This window comes from Bufo bufo, chromosome 8 (assembly GCF_905171765.1).
Source record: "Bufo bufo chromosome 8, aBufBuf1.1, whole genome shotgun sequence".
NCBI classification, from domain to species: Eukaryota; Metazoa; Chordata; class Amphibia; order Anura; family Bufonidae; genus Bufo; species Bufo bufo.
In genome coordinates this window covers 136,693,771-136,705,677 of record NC_053396.1, presented here as the reverse complement: position 1 = coordinate 136,705,677, position 11,907 = coordinate 136,693,771, and positions in this window count along the sequence as shown.

Sequence of the window (11,907 nt, the reverse complement as noted above, 5' to 3'; positions counted from 1 at the left end):
TCAGAAATCCACATTTAACTGCGCACACCTGTGACATCCCGTATGGGGCCTCCTACCCATTTTAAAAAGTCTAGTCGGGGTGAGGTAACATCTATGTAGTATAAAAAGTTGTGTCAGCCTATTAGTGAGAGACGGTGATACAACTCGCTCCACTCTTCAGCTGATAAAGTGGGTATATTGCCTCTCCACTTGCACTCCCAAGGGAGAAGCAGAGGATTTGAGATTGAGCAGGTGAGTATAAAGGGCAGATATCAATCCCCTTGGCCCCTGGGTTCTAAAAACCCCAATGAGTGGGTACGCTGAGACCGACCCCTTAACCCCTTAAAGCGAACCTTTCACCTCATTTTCACTTTTTAAACTAGCCACAGTACCTTATAGATTATATTGAATGTGTTGTTATCCATGTTAGTGCCGCTTTCCTGCGCTTTTTATTCATAAAAAAAACGTCTTATAAAGTTCTGATTTCTGCTCCAACAGTCAGGCAACAAGTCAAGGGGGTAGCCCTTCCCTCTCCTCTGGCCGTACCTCCCCTGCCCTAACGCCGCCTCTATGCTTTGTGATTGACAGCCGGCTCAGTCGCGGGACGGCGCTTCTGAATCCTGCGCATGCGCCGTCCTCCTCATTCGCCGCGCGATCCCGTCTTTCTGGCGCTCACGATGATCACTGGCTTGCAATCTGCGGCAAGTCTACAGTGATCACGTGGGGCACTTGAAGCCTGAAGATAGTGGAGCGCGCGCACGGGAGGGAGAGCAGACAGGCAGGCATCGCGTACGGCGCATGCGCGATCCTGTTACATGGTCGCGCTTCTGTCCGCCAGAAAGACGGGATCGCGCGGCGAATGAGGAGGACGGCGCATGCGCAGGATTCAGAAGCGCCGTCCCGGCGACTGAGCCGGCTGTCAATCACAAAGCATAGAGGCGGCGTTAGGGCAGGGGAGGTACGGCCAGAGGAGAGGGAAGGGCTACCCCCTTGACTTGTTGCCTGACTGTTGGAGCAGAAATCAGAACTTTATAAGACGGTTTTTTTATGAATAAAAAGCGCAGGAAAGCGGCACTAACATGGATAACAACACACTCAAGATAATCTATAAGGTACTGTGGCTAGTTTATAAAGTGAAAATGAGGTGAAAGGTTCGCTTTAAGGACTCAGCCCTATTTCACCTTAAGGACTTGGCCATTTTTTGCAAATCTGACCGGTGTCACTTTAAGTGCTGATAACTTTAAAACGCTTTGACTTATCCAGGCCATTCTGAGATTGTTTTTTCATCACATATTGTACTTAATGACACTGGTAAAATGAAGTCCAAAAAATTAATTTTTATTTATAAAAAAATACCAAATTTACCAAAAATTTGTAAAGAATTGCAAATTTCCAAGTTTCAATTTCTCAACTTTTATAATACATAGTAATACCTCCAAAAATAGTTATTACTGTACATCCCCCATATGTCTACTTCATGTTTGTATCATTTTGGGAATGATATTTTATTTTTTGGGGATGTTACAAGGCTTAGAAGTTTAGAAGCAAATCTTGAAATTTTTCAGAAATTTTCAAAAGCCCAATTTTTAAGGACCAGTTCAGGTCTAAAGTCACTTTGCGAGGCTTACATAATAAAAACCACCCAAAAATGACCCCATTCTAGAAACTACACCCCTCAAGGTATTCAAAACTGATTTTACAAACGTCGTTAACCCTTTAGGTGTTCCACAAGAATTAATGGAAAATAGCGATACAATTTAAAAATTTCACTTTTTTGGCAGATTTTCCATTTTAATAATTTTTTTCCAGTTACAAAGCAAGGGTTAACAGCCAAACCAAACTCAATATTTATGGCCCTGATTCTGTAGTTTACAGAAACACCCCATATGTGGTCGTAAACTGCTGTACGGGCACACGGCAGGGCGCAGAAGAAAAGGAATGCCATACGGTTTTTGGAAGGCAGCTTTTGCTTGACTGGTTTTTTTGACACCATGTCCCATTTGAAGCCCCCCTGATGCACCCCTAGAGTAGAAACTCCCAAAAAAGTGACCCCATTTTAGAAACTACGGGATAGGGTGGCAGTTTTGTTAGTACTAGTTTAGGGTACATATGATTTTTGGTTGTTCTATATTACACTTTTTGTGAGGCAAGGTAACAAGAAATAGTTGTTTTGGCACCGTTTTTATTTTTTGTTATTTACAACATTCATCTGACAGGTTAGATCATGTGATATTTTTATAGACCAGGTTGTCACGGATGCGGCGATACCTAATATGTATACTTTTTTTTATTTATGTAAGTTTTACACAATGATTTCTTTTTTGAAACAAAAAAAATCATGTTTTAGTGTTTCCATAGTCTGACAGCCATAATTTTTTCAGTTTTTGGGCGATTACCTTGGGTAGGGTATGATTTTTGCGGGATGAGATGACAGTTTTATTGGCACTATTTTGGGGTGCGTGTGACTTTTTGATTGCATGCTATTACACTTTTTGTGATGTAAGGTGACAAAAAATGGCTTTTTTTACACCGTTTTTACTTTTATTTCTTTACGGTATTCACCTGAAGGGTTAGGTCATAGTTTTTTTATTTTTTGGAGGGAATACGGTGGCTCTCCTGTGTGGGCAACATGCAAGGTGCACGTGTCTAAGCTGACTCACCCAGTCAGAAAAGGCAGGCGTATAGGAACATAGGAAGACAGGCACTCTATATGAGGTGCCTGTCTTCCTATGTTCCTATACGCCTGCTTTTTTATTTTTTGGGCGATTGTCTCAGGTAGGGGCTCATTTTTTGCGGGATGAGGTGACGGTTAATTGTTACTATTTTGGTGGGCAAACAACTTTTTGATCGCTTGCTGTTGTACTTTTTGTGATGTAAGGTGACAAAAAAATGGTTTATTTAGCACAGTTTTTATTTTTTACGGTGTTCATCTGAGGGGTTAGGTCATGTGATATGTTTATAGAGTTGGTCGATACGTACGTGGCGATACCTAATATTTTCCCCTATTTGTTACCAATTTTTTTTTACTTTATTTGGGGAAAATGACATTTTTGTTTATTTTTACTTTAAACTTTTTATTTTTTGGGGGGAAAACTTAATTTTTTCAACTTTTTTTAACTTTATTTTTTGTCCCACTTTGGGACCCGATGGCACCGCCGCCCGTCGGATAAGGTAAAAGCCGCAAACCGCAGGTCTGAATTGACCTGCGGTTTGCGGCGATCGCTGACACGGGGGGATCACGGGACCCCCCCCCGGCGTTGTGACAGGATGCCCGCTGAATGATTTCAGCGGACATCCTTTTGCGATTAACCCCCACCGCACCGCAATCGCGATTTAAAGTTAGGACATACCGGTACGCCCTGAGTCCTTAAGGGGTTAAGAGTCCGTAATTGGGCCTGGAGGGCATTCTCAACTGCAAATATCTAAAGAAATGTGGCCGCAAAATTCCAACTTTGGTCTGTAACTGAGAGAAGGAAAATAGAATACCATTTTCATATAGATCTTTCAGATAATGTACCCCATATCCTTTCCATACAATCTCCCCTTCACAATGTAACAGATGAGGAAGTAGTGGATTATTCCACAGTGGAATATCCTCCGGTAGATCATTGTATTGCTGCAGCTTTGCAGCTCTCCACACCTGGTGCGCAAGTCTATGGATCTGTAAAAGTGAACCTGATACAGATGCAAGGCCTTCAAGAACAGGCCATAGAGTGGAGAGCCGCAGGTGTTCCTGCAAATAGTATTCAGAATTGGGAAGCACATCCCGGGTCACCCATGGCACCAAATATCGCAACTGACCAACAAGGAAATACAAAAATAGGTCTGGCAAGGCCGCCCCCCCTTTATCCCAGCTCCTCTGTAGAGACTTAATGGCCAGTTTCCGTCTGTTCTTACCCCATATGAAGGTCGCCATGATTGAGTGCAGTCTATCAAAAAATGTGCGTGGGATTAATACACAGGCATGTTCTAGCAGGTATAGAGCTTTAGGTTGGAGAATCATTTTGATTAGGTTTATCCGACCCATGGTGGACAGCGGTAAGGTGTTCCAGGATTTACATTTATCCACAAAATATGACACCAAGGGGATTATGTTTAGTTCATGTGAAATAGCTGGGTATTTCGCGATAATAACACCCAAGTACTTAAATCTATCTACTACCATCAAATTATAATAAACTGATGGCCAGTCCGAGGCCCATAAAGGCCCAATTTATGCATAGTCCAGAAAAGGAGCCGAACTGCTCAATAAGGGTTATTGCCCTGGGCAATATAGACTCCACTGAATCCATGTATAAAATGAGGTCATCAGCATATAAGCCTAACCGATCCTCCCTATTTCCCAGAGCTATACCTTTGAAAGTAACATCCTGGCGGATGCTCAGTGCTAGATGCTCAATAGCTACCGCAAATAAAAGGGGAGACAGAGGGAAACCCTGCCTGGTTCCTCTATATATAGTCGTGGCCAAAAGTTTTGAGAATGACACAAATATTCGTTTTCACAAAGTTTGCTGCTAAACTGCTTTTAGATCTTTGTTTCAGTTGTTTCTGTGATATAGTGAAATATAATTACACGCACTTCATACGTTTCAAAGGCTTTTATCGACAATTACATGACATTTATGCAAAGAGTCAGTGTTGGCCCTTCTTTTTCAGGACCTCTGCAATTCGACTGGGCATGCTCTCAATCAACTTCTGGGCCAATTCCTGACTGATAGCAACCCATTCTTTCATAATCACTTCTTGGAGTTTGTCAGAATTAGTGGGTTTTTGTTTGTCCACCCGCCTCTTGAGGATTGACCACAAGTTCTCAATGGGATTAAGATCTGGGGAGTTTCCAGGCCATGGACCCAAAATGTCAACGTTTTGGTCCCCGAGCCACTTAGTTAGCACTTTTGTCTTATGGCACGGTGCTCCATCGTGCTGGAAAATGCATTGTTCTTCACCAAACTGTTGTTGGATTGTTGGAAGAAGTTGCTGTTGGATGGTGTTTTGGTACCATTCTTTATTCATGGCTGTGTTTTTGGGCCAAATTGTTTGTGAGCCCACTCCCTTGGATGAGAAGCAACCCCACACATGAATGGTCTCAGGATGCTTTACTGTTGGCATGACACAGGACTAATGGTAGCGCTCACCTTTTCTTCTCCGGACAAGCCTTTTTCCAGATGTCCCAAACAATCGGAAAGAGGCTTCATCAGAGAATATGACTTTGCCCCAGTCCTCAGCAGTCCATTCACCATACTTTCTGCAGAAGATCAATCTGTCCCTGATGTTTTTTTTGGAGAGAAGTGGCTACTTTGCTGCCCTTCTTGACACCAGGCCATCTTCCAAAAGTCTTCGCCTCACTGTGCGTGCAGATGCGCTCACACCTGCCTGCTGCCATTCCTGAGCAAGCTCTGCACTGGTGGCACTCTGATCCCGCAGCTGAATCCTCTTTAGGAGACGAGCCTGGCGCTTGCTGGACTTTCTTGGATGCCCTGAAGCCTTCTTAACAAGAATTGAACCTCTTTCCTTGAAGTTCTTGATGATCCTATAAATTGTTGATTGAGGTGCAATCTTAGTAGCCACAATATCCTTGCCTGTGAAGCCATTTTTATGCAACGCAATGATGGCTGCACATGTTTCTTTGCAGGTCACCATGGTTAACAATGGAATAACAATGATTTCAAGCATCACCCTCCTTTTAACATGTCAAGTCTGCCATTTTAATCCAATCAGCCTGACATAATGATCTCCAGCCTTGTGCTCGTCAACATTCTCACCTGAGTTAACAAGACGATTACTGAAATGATCTCAGCAGGTCCTTTAATGACAGCAATGAAATGCAGTGGAAAGGTTTTTTTTGGGATTAAGTTAATTTTCATGGCAAAGAAGGACTATGCAATTCATCTGATCACTCTTCATAACATTCTGGAGTATATGCAAATTGATATTATAAAAACTTAAGCAGCAACTTTTCCAATTTCCAATATTTATGTAATTCTCAAAACTTTTGGCCACGACTGTAGTTTAAATGTTGATGACAGGGAGCCATTAATCATAATATTCACGGATGGGGATCTGTAAAGGATATTAACCCAGCTGATGAATGTGGGACCGAAGCCAAAGTACCTGAGGACCTGTACTAGGTAAGGCCATTCTACCGAATCAAACGCCTTGACAGTGTCTACCGCAGCCAAAGCCCATGGTTTCCGGTCCGCACATCCAAGCTGAGCAATAACCTGTGCCCTTCGTATATTACTGGAAGTGGATTGGCCAGGGATAAAGCCGGACTGGTTTTCGTGTATGATAGATGATATTACTCTATTCAATCTGTTCGCTAATATCTTAGTGAGAATTTTATAGTCTAGGTTTAGCAGTGATATAGGGCGATATGACCCGCATTCCAAGGGGTCTTTATCGGGTTTTAGCAGAACTACAATGGAGGCCTCATACAATGATTCCGGGAGCGCTCCACCAGCTAGGGACACCTTATACATGCGCAGGAGCTGCGGTCCCAGAATGTCCACATATCTGGAATACAAAAGGTGAATGATATAGACGGCTCTACTGTTCAAGCAAATGGTAGAGGTGCAGAACTGCTAAGTCTGACTCACCCAGTCAGGACAGTAATAAATAGAAGTCAAGAAGGTAAGCATGCACACTCATATAAGGGTAGTATTATAGCTAATTATAGCCAATTCGATCCGGGTCCTTCTCCCTCCATATGTCAATCCATCCCAGCTCAGACAGTAGGCGTGCCAAAGCAGTACTGGGTGACCGGCGGATAGAGCTGTTGGTCGGGTTGCGGAATCTGTCCCTTGATTCGTCCAGGGGCAGATTAAGATCTCCCATGCCGAGAATCCCGGCTGATGGGAATTGTGCCGCAGACCCCACCGCTGTCTGGAGCAGCGAGAGACTAGCTGGAGGAGGTTTATACATATTTAGTATCACATACAGCATTCCATTAATATGAGCATATACAAAAACATATTTTCCCTCTGGGTCAATACACGTGTGATGTGGTTCCCACCGGACTGCCCAGTGTATCAATAGGGATACCCCTTTAGAGTATGAGTTACCATAGGCACTCTCCACCCACTGAGCCCAGGGTTTCTTGACTCTCCCTCCCGTTTCCGTGGTAAGGTGTGTTTCCTGCAGCCCTAGAATATGTGGAGCATAACTACGGATATGTGTGAATCCAGCCATTCGCTTCCTGGGCCCTCCCATACCCCTCACATTCCAGGACATTACTCTAAGATCCGCCATAGTGGAATCCAGGCAAAGTAATAAGGATAGGCACCCAACCACTGGGGTTCACTATGGCGAGGAAGGTACATGTTATCATGAACACTCACTACTTGATTACAAGACATTTCAGTAATAGTGTGTAAAATAAGAGATACTATCAATCACCCAAACATTGGGTTAACTGTTAGAACATAAGCATGGCTAAAATAGCAAATGGCAATGTGCATGGGGGACCTGCACGGTGTAAAGAGATGGAATTCCAGTGCAGGTGGAGAAGCTGGCTCCCCCCAATAACAGTGATACTTGCCAGTTTTATGGATGCGTTCAATGTTGAACGACAAATAAGTGAACCTCAGTGTCCCTAAGTCCACATAGAAATGTAATGCAATACGTTACCAAACCATGAACCAAGGTAAACGTAAATCAATGGTTATAGCACAGTCCTTGCAGGAACCTTGTCATCTCCCTTCTGCATACCAATGGAGGCTTCATCTCCGAACTTGATCACTTGGGAGGGGAGCGGTGGGGTCTCCTAGATAGCCAGTCCTCCGCCTCTGCAGGGTTGGAGAAGAAGAGTGACTTGTCGCTGTCCATGACACGCAAACGTGCCGGATACGCCATTGAATACTTGAAATTCAGCTCCCTGAGACGTCGTTTAATGGAGATGAAGGTAGCACGTTTCTTCTGCAGGTCAGCGGAAAAATCTGGATACAGAGAGATGTTCGCCTATCCCAGCGAGATGGTTTGTGTGACCCTAGCTTGCGCCAGAATAAGATCTCTGTCGCGCCAATTTAGCATGCGGGCTAGAAGGGGCCTTGGAGGGGCGCCAGGAGGAAGTGGTCTGGCTGGAACACGGGGCGCTCTTTCAACTGTGTATATGGATGAAAAAACTGCATTAGGGAACACCGATTTAAATCATCCTTCCAGGAAAGCTGCTGGATCTGGGCCCTCTGCCCGCTCCAGCATGCCGATGATGCGCACATTGTTGCGCCATGCACGGTTTTCAAGATCATCACATTTTTGGCGGCATATTTCCACAGACGCCTCCATGGCGGCAAGTCTTGCCGGTAAGGGGCTAGTCAAGTCCTCCAGGTCTGATACTCGCGTCTCGGTAAGCTTAACTCTCTCGCGCAGTTGTTGCACATCATGGCGCAAGAGACCCAAGTCCACCCTAACCTGTCAGGGAGACCTGGCACCCGGTTATGGCTGCCATTAGTTGTTGGTGTGAGGTTTGCAGGGTAAACTCCGGCTCAGCATCGGAATGTGGCTGATGTGCCGCCTGACTGATTATGTTCGCACGTGTTGGTGAGGGAGCTGCAGCGCCATGTTGGGCGTCTTGTCTGGCGAATTCTTTAAGGCGCTCCGCCGCCATCTGAGCTTTGCTGGGGCTCATGACTCTGTTCTGGCACATCTGTAGACCCAGGGACACCTTTCAGGTCAAAATTCGGCAAGCTTGCAGGTCAGGATGGCTCAGGATTGAGGATGGGAGCCGGAGCTGCTCTTAGATGCGTCCAGCCATATCGGCAGTTGGCCACGCCCCCATCCTGTATTATTATGTGATAGTATCTGTTCCCAATCTATTCCCTGAAATGCTGCCCTCAGTTCGGGAAAATTGGCCTTTTTAAAATTCTGTGTTTTTGCTCTACAAGCCAGAGTTTGGTTCATACAAATGGGGAATCCTCTATAATACAATCCCTGTGTGCGTTCGCGTCCATGCGTGTGAGTCGATTAGTGAAGTGCGCATTCTCGGCGCGTCGGCCAATCAACACACTGCGCTTCACACGCACCACCCACACCTGCACGTCGGCCCACTCCTCTGCAACCAACTCACACCCCGGGATCTGGGCTGCCGCCGCCTGCCACAGCGTATCCTTCACCGGACACCTTACGCACCGCCCACACCTGTGCACCGGGCAGAAAGTGGCCCCGTACCTGCTGAAGCATCGCATCCTGGAGTTCATAGAACTCCCAAAGAGCATGGGAGGACAAAGCTGGGAGCACTAGGGACCTCTTATTCTGGACCCCGGGTATCTGTCAGCACAGGGGGCACATGTTAGTCCCCGCAGCGGCCGCATCCTCCTCTATCCTATTTCGCCCTAACCCCGCCCACCAAAGTCAGGAAATGGGTGCACAGTAGCAAGTGAGGGAAGCTATCACAGGCAGGGAGCATTACACGCGTATTACACTCCAACCCCCCATCATTGTATACATTTTACACTACAACCCCCATCATTACACTACAGCCCTCATTGGAATGTAATGTGTGTGTAATAATGGGTGTTGGAGTGTAATATGTGTATAATGATGGGGTTCCCTGGGTATGAGCCGGCTGCAGAGGAAGCTGGAGGGGGAGAAGGAGGCACGGTGGAGCTGGGCACAGCAGCGAGCCAGCGCGCAGGTGCGGGCGGCATGTGGAGCACTGTGTGCTGATAGGTCCCCACGCCGCGCATGCCCAGTATTACAAATGGCACTCATACAGGGCTTTTATTATGTAGGATGATGGGGGCTGGAGTGTAATCCTACATAATAAAATCCCTGTGTGATATGTATACAATGATGGGGGTTGTAGTGTAATACGTGTGTAATGCTCCCTGCCTGTGATAGCGTCCCTCACTTGCTACTGTGCAGCCATTTCCTGACTTTGGTGGCCGGGGTTAGGGAGAAATAGGAGAGAGGAGGACTAACATGTGCCCCCTGTGCTCACGGATACCCGGGGTCCAGAATCAGAGGTCCCTAGTGCTCCCAGCTTTGTCCTCCCATGCTCTTTGGGAGTTCTATGAACTCCAGGATGTGATGCTTCAGCAGGTAAGGGGCCACTCTCTGCCCGGTGCGCAGGTATGGGCGGTACATAAGGGTGTCTGGTGAAGGATACGCTGTGGCAGGCGGCGGTTGCAGGGCCTGGATCCCGAGGTGTGAGTCGGTTGCAGAGGAAGCCGGAGGGGGAGGGGGAGGCACGGCGGAGCAGGGCACAGCGCATATGCACACTTCACTAATCCGCACACACGCACGGACGGACGCTCACGCACACAGGGATTTTATTATAGAGGGGCTGCGTGTCCGTGTGCCCATAATTGAACTGCACATGCACTGACCAATCATCACACAGCGCTCTGCACGCTGCCCCCACTGCCCACACCTGTGCGCCGCCCAATCACTGCCGCCGCTCACAGGTTATGGTGTGCTCTCCACGTCGGAGCCACCAGTCGCTGCCAGCAGTCTCAGCATCACCAGTCAGTGCCAGCCATCAGTCATTGCCACCAGTCACAGTGCCAGCAGTCTCAGCCACCAGTCAGTGCCACCAGCCACAGGCACCTGTTACAGTGCCAGCAGTCTCAGACACCAGTCAGATTCCACCTCTCATTTTTGACAGCTCCTTTGGAAAATGAAAGGTGGAATCTGATTGGTTGCTATGGGCAAAGCAGATTTTAAAGTATTTGCTCTCCTCTTTCTGTGACTGTTACACTTGTTTTTTTTTTTTTATATATATATTTGCCTTTTTTTTATGATCATTAGATTGAGTGTATACATCATCAACCTGAACATATAAGAAACTAATAATCTTTTAGATTTTGTATTTTTTATGACAAAAATCATCATTCCATTTCAGAAAACCAGGTCATTACAGACTGTCTGACAAACAAATGATTTTAACAATATAAACATTATATAACTGTTCGGTTTAACTGTGAACAGAACTGTCAATTGGGTGACCTACAAAATGTCCTTTTCCCGTTATGGAAACATTACGTGATGGTATTGTAAGGCAAAGAGACTTATGAAACCGTTTAAAGAAAAACTCTTTGTTGCCCATGGCAACCAATCACTGCACAGCTTTCATTCCATATTCTACTATTGAAAAATGAAAGCTTCACTGTGATTGGTTCTTATGGGAAACAAAGACAATTGTTCTTTTAGGGTAAGGCCACGCATAGCGGGTCTACTTTAGATTTTCTGCTGAAATCGCAGTGAGTCTTTCACTGCTTTCAGCCTTTGCAGTGCAAAGAATAGGCAGGGTGTTGGCTCTCATTAAAGAGACCAGCTGTATATGGAGACTTTTTAGCAGTGCTCCATGGGAAAAAAATTCTAAGAGGTATTTCCTAGGAAAAGAGAACCATCCTCGCCAGTATCACCTTCTGTAAGTCCTGCCAAAAATTACAAGGAAGAACAGATACCGTACAGTCTGTATATCACATTGTGGTACAATTGTTCAGGTAGTGGGACTCCTACACTCATAAAGCCTATGCACTAAGTGAAAGGGCTGCCAAAAATTACAAGGAACTGGCACTACAATGCACCCTTTATTACACATAAAGGTGGGCATCATACACACCCTTTAAAAATTATCATTGATGGCCTGCTGGTGACCCTCAAAAACATTAGGAGCAAGGGCCTGCTGATATGACCACCTAAGAAGTTAATTGACCCGGTCAGCACAGGCTACCAAGAAAGAATGACCAATTTCTAATCGTAATGCAGCATTTATAAGTGCATTTGAGGAATTCAGGAGACTAATTTAGAGCTTTTCTACTGTAGCAGAATTTCAGCTGTGTTTTTGATGGCTACTCAGACACTCTGCTTCAGAACAGGTAAGGAATTTGTTAGACAGGTTTTTGCTATTGTCTGATTGAAAATGAGCATAGGGTGATTAAGGTGTTAAATTTGTTGTTGGGGAGGAGCTTTTGTGAATATATAGCAACA